The sequence below is a fragment of the Topomyia yanbarensis genome, chromosome 1 (assembly GCF_030247195.1).
Source record: "Topomyia yanbarensis strain Yona2022 chromosome 1, ASM3024719v1, whole genome shotgun sequence".
NCBI lineage: Eukaryota > Metazoa > Arthropoda > Insecta > Diptera > Culicidae > Topomyia > Topomyia yanbarensis.
This window is the reverse complement of record NC_080670.1, coordinates 127,470,392-127,485,320: the sequence shown is the minus strand read 5'-3', so window position 1 is coordinate 127,485,320 and position 14,929 is coordinate 127,470,392. Positions and strand designations below refer to the sequence as shown.

General features: G+C 37.4%; 1 pseudogene; it reads right to left on the bottom strand.

Annotated features, from left to right (window-relative positions):
• Nucleotides 1–3,126: 3,126 nt before the first annotated feature.
• On the bottom strand, nt 3,127–4,662 carry LOC131675909 (putative nuclease HARBI1; annotated as a pseudogene).
• Nucleotides 4,663–14,929: the final 10,267 nt, after the last annotated feature.

Below are 14,929 nucleotides of genomic sequence, written 5' to 3'. Positions count from 1 at the left end.
TTTGTGATGATTTGATTTTTTTCTTTTTTGCTGGGGGTGGTATGTTTTATATTGTTTTGAGAATTGTTTGGAAGTTGAGGAAAGTCTATTATTGAAGTTAGTCTGTGTTGCACTGATGTGTTTTTGGGGTATTTCTTGGATGCTTCAAAGAACGTCGTCTTATTCATTGCCATTTCTGTTCTTATTTTATCTTGTCTTGATCTTTCAGGGCAATTTTTGTTCGATGCTTTGTGTTCTCCTGTGCAGTTTGGACATATTGGCATTTTCTCTTTACATTCTTTTTCCCAGTGACCCTGACCGCAATTGTTACATCTTGGCATGTTTGCTTTACAGAATTTATCGCGATGGCCGAATCGCCAACATTTAAGACATACTTTAAGGGGAAATATGTAAGGCTCGCAGTATGCATTTATTCCAAATATTTTTACAGACGCTGGTAGATTTTCACCTTTAGCATATATTTTAATGGAGTAGGTTGGGGTGTATTTATTTTCTGATACTTTTCTGTTTATTCGTTCGATTTTCAGAATTTTGATATTATCGCTTTCTATATTATCGAGAATTTCTTGCTCAGACAGTGTTGGTGGTACATTCCTCACTACGCCTATTGTTTCCTTAAACCTTGTCGGTACGAATACCCTGTAACCAAAATTCTCTGTCAACACTTTTGAGTTAATCAAATGTTCCGCATCTCGTGGTTTTACAAAAGAAATTTGGAAACGACCCCGACCTACTGATTTCATCTCAGAATATGTTTTTATTCCAATGTTGTGCAGCATTTTTGCTACCTCCATTGGATGCGGATTCTTCTCCTTGACATTATCTCCCTGAGCGGAATGTTGAACAGCGTCATTGTTGTGTTTTTCGATGATAAATGTTTTGTATGTGGTATTTTTCAACCACCCGTCGTTGTAATCTGCGTCTGTCTTGTCTTTATTCAGTCGGTTATTTTTCCCTGTCTTCTCTGTTTTTTCCTTACCCGTCAAAATGGCGTCGGTTGGTTGTTTGTCCGTTAATACGTTATCAGATTTCTTATTCTCTGATGGGTTCGGTTTTTCATTGACCTTATCGTGGTCTAGGTCCATGTCCTCATCCGAGTTAGGTATTTGTCTTTGGGTGTCGAATTTTTTAACCTTTTTTTCCCTCATGGTTTTTCCCCCATTATTTTCGTTGTCTGTTTTTAGTGTGTTGTCTTCCAATTTGCGTTTTTCTTTTAAGTACTTCGATGAGGTTCCTCGTGGAGGATCATCACCACATCTATCATCATCTTCGTCCATTTTTATTTCATGAGGGTAGTCACTTCGGATGAATTCGAAGCGTTCTCCCAGTATAACTCTTATATGTACAAGTCACTGAGTCACCTAAAGGAACAACAAATCAAAATGGTGCTTAAAAACTTACGGTTTTAATGATCTTATCACAAACTTAATTTACAGTACTGTTTCCTCTTTTACTTAGGCAAAATTTTGGTTTCAAGAAATTTTCCACGTGGTTTTAGCGCGAATTCACAAGCCTTAGCTTTCACTGCGATGTAGCCACTTTGTCGGTTTTCGAGAGAATGTAACTTTATTCATATGGAATCAGATGTTCGAAAAGCAAACACTCAAACTGAAAGAAACTGTCAAAGTAAAGTTTTATTCATACCAAGTTGAGCAAATGTTCAACACAGCTGCTCGACTGCTCGAATCTTGAAAAGCTGAGTAAATGCTAGTTTTTATTCATACGGCTTAATATCTAAATACCTTCAATCGCGCCGATATATTTATTATATTTTAAAGCAATGGAAATAAACCTTATGCGGTTAGATGAAACTTGAATAGTAAGTAGTTGTATATGCTTGAGAATGTTTCCTAAACTTATCATATTTCTTGGAATTGTCCCATGTGTATAAGGAATCCCATAGCAAATGGGGCAGTTATGCTTATAGCGGCAGTATAGGTGACATCATCAGTATAAAAAAAACAGATCAACTTGGAGGTGTGGCTGTTTATCTGTAAGTGTAGTGAGAAGGGAATAAATATATTTTTAACTATCAGGTTAATTATAATTATTTTTCTTGCGCTTTACTACAAACGTTAAGATGTTGATTGCCATTCTACGCATAATCGTCTCATCTTATAGGACATGAGACAAATACGTATAACCTGCGTAACAGCAGAATTCATGCGCCCCGCATTTTTTTTATCTCCTACCACTGTGAATTAGTAATTTGGACATGATGCATATTACAGGTTTTCATAGAATTTATTGGATTGTCGTATCTCATCTAGCATTTCATCGGATTATTGCTATATGGGAACAATTCGAGTGCGAATGAAACGAAAACTAGACGTTAAAACGATGTAACAGTCGCACTGATACAAATTAAATTGGTGTGTAGCTCTGCATGGCATGGGACATGACTGAAAAAGCGCTATGTGGATTAAGGAAACGCAGACCGAGTCAGCACAACTGCATCATCAAACGATAAAGAATCCGGCCAGCGTCAAAATACTGTTACCGCATTACTGCAGAGCAACGCGGGACACGCATGAGTTTATAACGGTACAGCTTGAACTTAATTAGGTTATTTGGCACAATTTTGACAAGTGATCACCCTGAAGGTCATTTAGCATATTTTTTATCTCCAGAAAACTAAGAGGAATCTGGCATAACGGATATTGCGCATTTCACACTAAATTGAACTATTGCACAAACGTGTACCTTCATTCGAAGCGTGATCAAAGTGCAGATTAACGTCGGCTGTCTTGAAAGACTTCGGTGAACTTATCCCTTGATTTATAATAAATAAGTGCAATGAAGACTCCCAAGCGATCCGATGCGAACGTGTACTTTTATCACTCTTTGAAGGAGGGTGAACACTTGTGTGAATGCCCAATTTGATGTGAAATGCGCAATATTTGATATAATATAGAGAGGGATTCAAAGCATTGGTGCTGAAAGTATGTGTCTTTTGGCATAACGGTTTTTTGCGTATTGTTTTACCGTACAGAGAGTTGCAAGGAAAAATTTATGCCAGGAAGGACCGATTGTTAAATTACATCAGAATATTTGAAATTATTGAAACAAAAAATAGGACACCTATCCTTGAAAAAAAAAATCTCTGAACAACACTATATATTTTCGTTATCCATGGATAAATGCTGCAATGGCATCTCGTCGGCGTTTTCCACGTTGAAGTATCGTATTAGTTGTTCCAGTTTCTTCTGGCACAGGGAAATCATTGTTTGGCCAATTCTTGAGCGTTTTTTCAAAACGTCATATCTGCAATGAGTTACTCTCTTTGTTTACTTTCTCTTCTGTTAATAATTCGGTCATTTTAACATTTATCCCTCAACTTTTTGCATAATATGCTAGTTAAAACCACCGTCTTTCGATCTGTACTGTAAAATAAGTGAAAAGTGTTATAGTGACGCCGTAAAAATCGAAAGAGAAAGTAAACAAAGAGAGTAACTCATTGCAGATATGACGTTTTGAAAAAACGCTCAAGAAATGATATCTTCATTTACTGGAGAAAAATCAACGTCATTGAGCAATTTGGCAACATTGTGAAGGACGAAGCAAGCAATTATCATGGTGGGCACCCTTTCAGTCTTCATGCGTATTTTGGATTGAAGGATCGGAAACCGTTGCTTCACTTGGCCGAATACTCGTTCGATTATCACTCGTTCTTTGGTGTGCAATATGTTATATAATTTTTGCTCTTCGTTCACAGTATTTTTGTATGGAATCATCAACCATGGTGTTAATGGTTAGGCTTCATCTCCCAGAAGAAGTGTTCCTGTTTGATTTCCTGTAAGAACACTTTGAATTTCTGAGTTACGCCATATTCTGGCATCATGGACAGAACCAATCCAACGGCAATCCACACTCGTAAACATTTCTGAGCCATTGCATGTTGCCTGAACGTTGAATGTGGTTATTCCTTTGCGATTCACATACTCGTCTTTGTATTGATTCGGTCGTTTAATGGCCACGTGAGTGCAATCTATTGCGCCGATAGCTGAGGGAAAATTATATTTTTGTCGCCAAATTGTTTTTTCTTTTTCGAATTGTTCTGTGCTTTGGGGGAACTTTATCCAGTCTTTAGCTCTTTCGGTAATTTTTCGAGCAACAAACCAAATCGTTTTGCATATTGTGGTTTGATGAACTCCTAAATCTTCTCCAACTCCGACCTTTAAATAATAATTTTCATGTGATTAATAAAAGGGCTAGTACCAGGAGAAACTGAAAGTAGTACCGGTAAACTAGGAGAAAATTGTTCCTGTATTTTGCTTCCGATAGCGACCAAGAGTAAACTGTAGGCAGATTTTTTTTCTCCGTAAAATTAGAAGTATGAACTAGTGCTGATGGAATAAACCCAATGAATGGTAGAAAATCATTTCATACCTGAAAACCTGGATCCCCTACATACCGCAAAAAACATTTCATTTTTTGTACGTTATTTAACGCACCTCCCCTCGTTTCTTCGTATTCGTCGAGAAAAGTATCAGTCAAATACTTGACATTTTCACGTGTAAAACGGTACAGACTTCTAAAATTACTGTCGTTGCCTTCTCTACGACTCAAGTATGTCTTCATCTGACGAAAATTGTCACTAGAATAGTCTTCAAATCCAGCTACCAGCGGAAACGAAAGAAACAAAGATTTCCCAGGATACATTTTTGAACTCAAATATACTCGGATTTAACATTCACGATGTTCTACAAAACAGGTGAAATTCGCATATAGATACAGATCTGCAAACGGACAGATACACACAGAGATACAGACATACACATACACTACATATACGTACAGATACATCACAGAGAACAGGCTTCCATCTCGATCGTTTGAAACAAATGGTCTATTTAAAGGTTGTTGAGAACTGTCATCTGGTGCGCTACTAATTCGACAGCTGATTACATAGAGATCTGAAAATGGTTGATATAGTTTAGGAAAATGTGGTGTGGCAGTGTTACGGCCAACTTCTTCACATGAATGAAAACCGGGTTTCGTTGAGAGCCGGTTTTCAGCTAATTGGTCACTAGCAACCTGAAAACTGGTTTTCCGCGAAAACACGTTTTCATCCAGTGAAGAAAGTGGCCGTTAGTGTTTTATCGCCATTTTTATAACACCTTGCAAAGAAGCTCTCTGAACTGCAGTTTTTTTATTTAGATTTGATATTTTGATCATAATGGAATGTTCTATTCACACACACACATATTTTCCTATGCCACCTACCAAATTGTAAAAGCAAAGAATTGGAACAATACGCGGTTCTGGCACCAGACCTTTTGTTACGACAGACTTTGCAGCCGATTTTTAGTACACATATTACAGGGCTAGTGCTACGATCCTACTCACCACTAAGAATCCTTCCTGGCTTGGTCTCAAACATATGATGGCATATAACAAATATAGTCAGTCTTCCTCTTTATTTCGATATTAAGAATTTTTACAGCTCATTTACAACCACATATGCAAATCACCCCGAAATAGTTGGGAAATAATCCCTCATGCCGAGGTACTTAACCTGTTATAAAATTATTGTTTTCATCGCGAAATAATTCGGCCCCATTTCTTCTTTATTGGCGATAGAAAGTTTGTTGGCCTCCCGAGCATAGCTGTCAAACTACGTGTGGCCTACAGTTGAATAGATGACAGTAGTGCCACTGATTTCCAACGCATGTCGGGTTGAAAGTTTACACAGGTTTTTCTATGATCTGTTACCTGTGGTAAAACCACAGGTTTAACACTATAAGGAAATTCTTCCAAAAAAATCGATCCGTCAATATTGCCAGATCACAAGCACTGATTAACAGACATAACACTCGAAAACATTGCTTCGCCCGCTGGAACCGCCGTTTTAAATATATTTTTAGTTGGAACTCTGGTCACATTTGCGATGATGGCGTCACTGACATATGCACCAGTATGCAGGGGAAGTACCACTTGTGAAAAATTGTTCCCAAGCCTAAGGAATAATCCACTAGCAAATGAGTGTTTGGGACGGTGCGTAAAAGGTGGAGTTAATGCCACAGACTAACAGACATAACACTCAAAAACAAAGCTTCGCCCGCTTGAACGGTCAGCATTAAATATATTTGTAGTTGGAACTTTGGCCACATTTGACATTATGGCGCCACTGACATATGAACAAGCATATGGGGGATAGGCCACTAGTGAAAAATTGTTCCCAAACATGAAGGGTAACCTACCAGTAAATGAGTGTTAGGGACTGTGCATAAAAGGTGAAGCTAGCGTTCTGGGAAAATTGTCGGATCGATGTTTTTTGAGGGAAGTCCCTCATAGTGTTATGTCTGTTAGTCTGTGTTAATGCTTTGGGAAAATTGGCGAATTGATATATTTCGGAGAAATTTCCTCACAGTATTATGTCTGATAGTCTGTGACACTAGTACCTTTTCTACACAGTCCCAAACATTAGGTTTGTTCCAGTACCAGGAGAAAGTGGAAGTACTCCGGAGCAAACAGGGAGAAAATCGTGCCCGTACTCTCTTCTTCTCTTTTTTCTTCTGGCAGTGAACCGGAGTAAAAAGGAGCAAGTATTTTTTGCTCCGGAGCAATTTCCGCGTATTGGAGTGGGATATTCCTCTGGCTTGGGAACAATTTTTCACAAGTGGTCCATCCCTAACATTTAAAATGACCGTTATAGCGGACGAAGCATTGTTTTTGAGTGCTATGTCTGTTAGTTTGTGACGATAACGATTTCGATTCTCGACTAGAGCACGTATTTCTATTGTGTATTGGTCAAATTTAAAGCTCGTTTGGATACGTCATGTCTCTTCTTCCTCATGGCCACACTCTAACTAGAGTGCTCTATTCTGGACCGGTCACCATACTTCTCGTGAAGAGTGTATGATTTGTATACAAGCAAACGAAAATAAATGGACAAACCCATCTCCAGCCACTGCAAACAGTATATCTCCGAGACTCAGCATGGATTTATGCCGAAACGTTCAACATCTACGAATCTTCTGTCGTTCACAACATATGTTACAGATGCTATGTCGGACGGCCTTCAAACTGACGTTATCTACACGGACCTTTCAGCTGCTTTTGACAAGATAAATCACGCTATTGCAGTGGCAAAATTGGATAGACTTGGCTTTGGTACTAATATTCTCCGTTGGATGCAATCGTATCTCAGTGATCGTCGTCTAGCAGTCAAGATAGGTGATAGTGTATCCGAAGAGTTCTTTGCTTCATCTGGTATACCGCAAGGCAGCCATCTCGGTCCATTGATTTTTCTTCTGTATTTCAACGACGTTAACTTTTGTTTAGAAGGACCACGGTTGTCTTTCGCCGACGACCTCAAGTTATACCATAGAATCCGGAATACTGATGATGCAGCTTTCCTTCAACGCCAACTGGAAACCTTTGCGGAATGGTGCGAGATCAACCGAATGACCCTAAACCCCAAGAAATGTACGGTCATTACGTTCTCGAGGAAAAAAACGCCAATTCGATTCGATTATTGTCTAGCTGAATCCACAATTGACAGAGCGAATTGCGTCAAAGATCTCGGAGTTTTTCTCGATGAACAACTGACGTTTAAACAGCATATCAGCTATGTTGTCGCAAACGCATCACGCTGTTTGGGGTTCATAATGAGAATATCTAAGCACTTTTCAGATATTTACTGCTTGAAATCTCTCTACTGCTCACACGTTCGATCAACTCTGGAATATTGTTCAGTTGTGTGGAACCCTTATTATCTCAACGGTGTCAATCGAATTGAGACAGTACAGCGCAGATTTGTTCGGTTTGCCCTTCGTCGATTGCCTTGGAGCAACCCTCACCAGCTGCCAAGTTATGAAAGCCGGGGTTTGCTTATTGGACTCGATACGTTGCAAGTGCGACGGGATCTATTCCGTGCTATGACGATTTCGGATATTTTGCAAGATCGAATTGACTGCCCCGAGCTTCTCAGTGCGATAAACATGAACGTTCGCCCTCGCGCCCTTCGCAATAATTTATTCCTCCGATTACCTCTTCGCCGGACTAACTATGGAGTAAACGGTGCCATCATTGGTTTGCAGCGGACCTTCAACAGGGTGTCATCCGAGTTCGATCTTCACATTCCACGTAGCAGATTACAATTTGACTTTTTAAATAGATTAAGAAATTATCATTAGGACCACACTGTGTCTGTTGATATTAATTAATTATAAATAAATAAATAAATACCCAGGTAACCAATAATCATGCAAAATGCGCCTTTACGGCTACCTGATTAGCATTTAAGTTATTTTAAATGCTATTTAAAGGTTGCTTTTGGCAAAATATACGGCTACATTACTGCTGTGCCATAAAAATGCTTCTTTACTGCTATTGTGCATTCAGAATGCTGCTTACCGGCAAGAAGCTTTTAAACAGTTTTTTGAATGTTGATTAACTACAGTTATGCATAACGAATGCTAATATATTGCAAGAAGCATCTGAAATGCACACTATATGCTACTTTACTGCATGCACTAATGCTTACTGGTTACCTGGGTATGCTTAGTTAAACCACAGATAACATATGTTTAGGCTCGCTTCGAAACGTGTGTAAATACCCGCTACTAAAAGTCCGAATAATGCAGACTCTGAAACACGTTTGTAGGTGGCGCAGTAATCGACGTAATGCAGTTGGAGTGCAGTTGTCAAACAATTGTGTAGATGGCAATAGTGAAACACGGATTTTCAATTTTTATCAATTTGTTTTTCATGAAATTTTGTTCCAACCTAAATGTCTGTTATCTGTGGTTAAACCTAAAGAGACTAGTATAACAAAGACACGTCATGTTTCGTTTGGAATTTAATTTCAGCTATAAGCTTCTATAGCTGAATTAGAATTACAAACAGAACATGGCGTCTCTTAAGTCCAGCGAAAAACTCGGCCTGGGGCTCTTCGGTGTAAATGTAGGTTATAAAAATCTTCAGCATAAAAACCGAACAAACATAACCCATTCTTACAAATTATTATTTTCGCCTGCTCCAATACTGGAATGTACGGATTTTCCTGCGTGTTCATTATTTATTTTTAAACGGTTTTTATACTTGGCGACTTTTTCAGGGAATAACTTTTTAAGCACTACTACAGTCTGATTTTAACGTGTAAAATTCATATCCAACTTACGTATTCGGTTTTTTATTGAAGATGGTTTGACGAAGCATATTCTGTCCTTCTGACTTTTATTTTGGATTGCTCATATGCAAATCATGTCCGTTTTTTCATTCATCTACATATGAATCTATATATGTATACATCTGCATGGACTACTGCAAAAGTATCTGCGTTTGTATGTGCATCAGCTTGCGCATCTGTGTACTTCTGCCTTTGTTTGTGCATCTGAATGTACATTTCGTACTGTGATGTCTAAGTTATAGTCTAGTTGCATGAACAATTCCTGACTGTAAATCTTTCAGGTTTGTTTCTAGATTTGACCGTGTTAGTGTTACAGAAATGGACTGGTTAGCTAACTATGAAGTTAATAATAAAACAATATTCGTACCTCTTGGAAGAAACAGCTTTGGATGGCCATATGGCATGTGGCTATGTTGAGGCAACAGTTGTTGGTGATAATGATCTTCGTAAGTATTCGTCATCAATCGACAAAAGCGGCCGATAAACGGTGTCATGATCGTCCGGAGAAATGGAGTTTAAAATTTTAAATGAGATTACACAATCATCGGATATTTATGGAAATGACAAACAATAAAATCAAAACAGAGGTAAATTTTTGAATTTAGAATCGTTTATTCGTTTACTTCAAGAAACTCGACTCAAAATCGTTAAATAGTGTTTGAAATAAAATGTATATTTCCTAGACCTGAGACTAAATGTGAACTAACGGGCTTATTAGCGAATAAAAAAATCTACTGCAATTTTCTCAGCTGGCTGTCATTGCGGCTTTGACCCTTTTCAAATGTTGTAACGGAGTCCTCTTTGATCGATCCCATATTGAAAAATCGGCCGCACCCGAACGTGCTTTTTTGTCGCTCATCGATTAGACAAAGCGATAAAACTGTTCTTCAGTGTTGCCTCGCGTCACAAAATTCAATTACACTCTCGTACACCACGTTCCTTGTATAAATCATTATCATTTCTCAAACTGGGCGAACTTGAATCAGTTTTTCACCTTCGGGTCAACCATACCGGAATGCTCGTAAATCTGGTTTGCTCGGTCAATCCGGATCGTACTCCTACGCTTCTCGCCGGTCATTTGTATCTCCCCTTGAGCTTTGTTTTTTCACCTAAATGTAGAATAAATTGATACGCACTTGAAAATGTTCCATTGGATTTATTCAAAGAAAACTTACCGTTACCACTTTTAGCATTTTCTAAAGTTTTTCCATTTCGAAACTTCATCGTCTGCGTTAAAAAAAATAATCAGAACAAAAATATTCCAATTTTCAAACAAATAAAATGAATTGTCTCATACAATTAAATTTTGTCGGATAAAAAACGAAACTAGCATGCTACCGAGCATGCTCAGATGAATCAATCTTTTGCTTAGCATTCGCTGAGCATTTACTCAAGATTTATCACTTTATTCATACGGAATTGGATGTTCGAAAAGCAAAAGCTCGCATTGAGAAAGCAACTGTCAAAGCAAAGTTTTATTCATACCAACTTGAGTAAATGCTCAACGCAGCTGCTCGACTACTCGAATCTCAAGAAGCTGCCCAGTGCAACGAAAATCGTGCGCGTCGTGCTCCAATATGGCGTTTGTATTTGACGTTCCCATTCCGAGCCATTAGAGTGAAAGAGAGAGCTTTTTGATTTGCGTTTGTGCTGATCGAATATTTTCTTTCTCGCTCATTGAGTGTGCGTATTTTATCAGTTTTGCATAGTCACCGCGCGGATGCACTGCGTTTTTTTTTGTTCTTCGCTTTCCTAGTAAGGAAATTTTTTTTCAGCTGTCCAGGCTGTGTTTAATCGGTTTTGTTACGGCTCGGCTACGGATATTCCCCCACGCAAAAGTTAATTTCGCGTTCTATCGCACGGTGATGTCTTTCTAGCCGTAATTTTCATTAAAAAAAAATAGCGGTGAAAAAAATGGAGCTGGACGATGTCGAAGATATCCGCTACGGAAGAATAATGGATTTTTGTGAATTGGTAACAAAATTTAGGCCTGCAATGATTATATCTGGTGTTAGTGATTAGTTGGACATTGTCGGATCAATCGACCGTGCATTTACGCTAGGTGCGTCAAGTGATTTAATCAGTAATCAAATCTGCAGAAGAATATAATTTTGCGTTGTGTGCCCGTTTCCCCGTCACGAGAGTAGCTACTTTTTCTGCAAACATCAATTGGAAGTAAAATGAACGAACTGTTTATTTTGTAGTACGTCTCTTGGTTCAGGTTAAGTTGGTCGATCTTAATTCCTCAGAAACCTGAACAATTACGTTACCGTCATAAATTACGAAAGTCAGCAGATCGTTAAAACTTTAAGAAGTATTATTCCGAAGTGTCTCGCACAAATTAAACCTTAACCAATTTGATCGGCGAATATGCACTAATTCGCAGCATCGCTGTATATACTTTGTAAACAAAACATTTTATATCAGAACATCACCATTCATTTGAACAAACCACTGAGTCTGCAGCAACGACATACAGTTGAAGCTGATAACCTGGGAGATAACATGGTCGATGAAGTATTCTCGAAGAACAGGCACTACCTGTACATTACATGTTGCAATGGAGGTATAGTACAACGTCTTCAACAATGTTTACATCGTCTTTATCAGCTACATGTCTGTAAACGTAAGGAATCACTAATCTCAATATTTCATAATTATACATCTAAGTTTTTTTTAGGAATTGAACCAAGAATTGAAAGCTGATTGAAATGAAGAGCTATGTACTACCATTTCAAATGCAGACCTATGTACTGACATACATCGTGTCGCTGGAGTGAGTACTTTATTTTTTATTTGCCTAATTTTATATTGCACATCTAGTGATAAAATCAATACTTTATTGTTCAAAAATAAGTAATTTGTGATACATTAAACCGACCATTAACAGATGAAAATGATAAAAGTATGTAAAATCGCGTAATTCCCCCAATTCTAACCATTATCTATTGTACGGTTTGCTGGACAAGTTTAGCTAGCTCTATTGTGTATTATTGTACTGTGATGGCGGATGGTATTTACAATGCGTTGAGAGCAAGCCAGATCATCAAGTGTGTTCCAAAAGCGAGCATCCCGGAAAATCCGTCCGAATCTAGCTCCTGTATGAAAATAAGTAATTGTAATTTGTTTATTGAGGGTTTTAACCAGATGGTCATTCACCCGTACATATGAAACTATGTATCCATCTCAGGAATTTAATGTACCTTAAGCCTAACCTACAATTGCTATGCTTATTTTTAATCTTGGGTTTCATTAGATAACTATGGTATAATTTATATAATTTAACAAGGAGAAACATAGTTACATAGCGTAATAATTTGTAATTGTATTTGTAATTTATTGGCTCACGATACCCTGTAGGTTACATTTGTACACTTCATGTCAGATCAAGGAAAAAACTATACTATGACACATTCTTTCGTGACGTTCACAACGATTTGACGAATCTTCATTCGACAAATATGTTATAACTTTACCAAATGAACGCCTACAGCAAAACTTATAACAGATTCGGAAAGTAGACAAAATTTCACGAAATATTCACTCAACATAAACTGAATATACTGGAATTTGATGATTTGACTTTTATTGAAATGCGTTGAAAGTTCTAATTTGTGACGCGTCTAACGTCACGTTACATTCTCGGTTATAAAACAATCTTCTTCTAGTATATTCAGTTTATGTCGTTTGAATCTTTCGTGAAATTTTGTCCACTTTCTGAATCTGTAATAAGTTTTTATGTAGGCGTTCATTTGATAAAGTTATAATATATTTGTCGAATGAAGATTCGTCAAATCGTTGTAACGTCACGAAAAAATGTGCCCCATGCAGTTATATTAAGGTGCTTGAAACAACGGGAATATTTTCCCAACACTTTGCTTACCAGAGCGAGGCCGTGGACTTTATATCTCTCCTAATGTTCCTTGGGCTGTGGTCCTGCTTCCGTGGTTGGGTTTTCTTTCTTAGAAGGACGTCTGGAGTTTTAGAACTTTGAAACTTGAAACTTAATTTATTCAGAAAATATTTACAAAAGTTATCTTAAAGCTACATGTTGCCCGCGCGATTCATATATCGCTACGGGAAAATTTGTCCCTTTTAGTCCCTAAGTTTTTCCCTATTCTCCTGAGATACGGTGTAGATTTCCTATGGCCTTAGAAGGGCGCAATTCCTATTTGTTTACTTATATATTTGGCCCTGCCTCTTCAAAACTGACGTATTTAACCACAATACGGATTCCTGCTATTCAATCCTAGTCCAGTCTCGCAAGGGCTCACAAAATATGCGGTTACATTTGTACCGCTTTCTAAGATTTTATTACTATCCTAACCGCAGAGTAAGTGAGAAGGAAAAACCAAAGCTAGCTAATCGGACTGCGTATGGCACGCTTATGTATATTAGGCGCGGGAGGTTGATAAATAGACAGTGATCCCTTTTTCTGTGTTCTTTTCATTTCATTTTCGGGTTTTTAAGATCAACATCAACCTTCCCTACGCGTAGCAGTGATGCATTTCTTATGCACTGCTGACATTGTATAATTAACTCATTTGCGCGGCAACAGTGCTATAGAGTTACTACTGCTTATTTCTATTAGTCTAGTCTAGTCTACACATGCACAGCGAATACATGTAGGGATCCTGCACTGATAACACTCCAAACGTTAATTCTATTTGTTTCAAACCACTTAAAATCCATATGAAGAAGAAATGCTAATGTTATCTCGCGCACACATACCTTCTATGTGTAAACTGTATAAACTATGTATGCACAAACAAAGTTATATGTGCGTATTGTTATAGAATCGGGTTTTATGCACCTTATAGTTATGAAATGTGAATTTAAGATTAAGATTTCTTGTAAATACACACATTCCAAATTTAGTCGTCAATAAGTGTGGACGTGTTTTGCATTCGCTCCCGGTATCGCGCGCTAAAGTTTGTTTAATTTCAATTTGACCAAGCGCCTCGTGCTAAAGTTTGTTTTGTTTCAAGTGACCGAATTTTAAAAAAGTGCGAACGATGGACGCCTCTGAGGAATTCCACGAAGATCCGTCCGAAAATCTTTAAAATCGTGACCGACCATCTTAGATTCCGATGAAACTTTACACATTTCACCGGCATGGAAGACTAAATATTTTCCACAGGTAATAAGATTATTTTGACTCAAGAGAAACTTATCAAAAGGGCGTAAGCGTTCCCACGTGTATGAATTTCAAATTTTTATTGTTCGATTACCGTATTTTATACAGCAAAACTATCTGAGAACGAGTTACAGGGAATGAATACTTCTATCCGAAAAAAAATATATACTGAAAAAAATGTTGTCATTTTTCAACAAAATAAAAATTTCTGTTAAAAAATTAAATTGCGAAAAAACCCATTTTTCAAAAATTTTATATTTTGTCAACAAAAGTCTAAAGAGAAAGGAAACATTTTGAAGGTGATTGCATGATGGAGAAAAAATCGGTAAAAAAGTTTTTCTAACAATAACTTCAAACATGTTTTTACATTTCCTACTAATTGACATACAAAACTGTAATTTTATTACAGAATATAATTATAAGCATAATTTAAAATCAAAATACATTTAACAAAAATCTTCCAAAATGTGATAGTTTTCGAGATATTTGGAATTTTGCTCCATCAAAAACAATTAATTCGCGTAATTATGCTCTTTTTAAAAGTTATTCGCGTTACCCAATCATAAAATCTCAAAAATCTAATGTTTATCGTTTTAAAAACGTAAATGCAACTTTTTCAGTGTATTTGGATCATGGAGAAGCTTTCAATAAAAAAG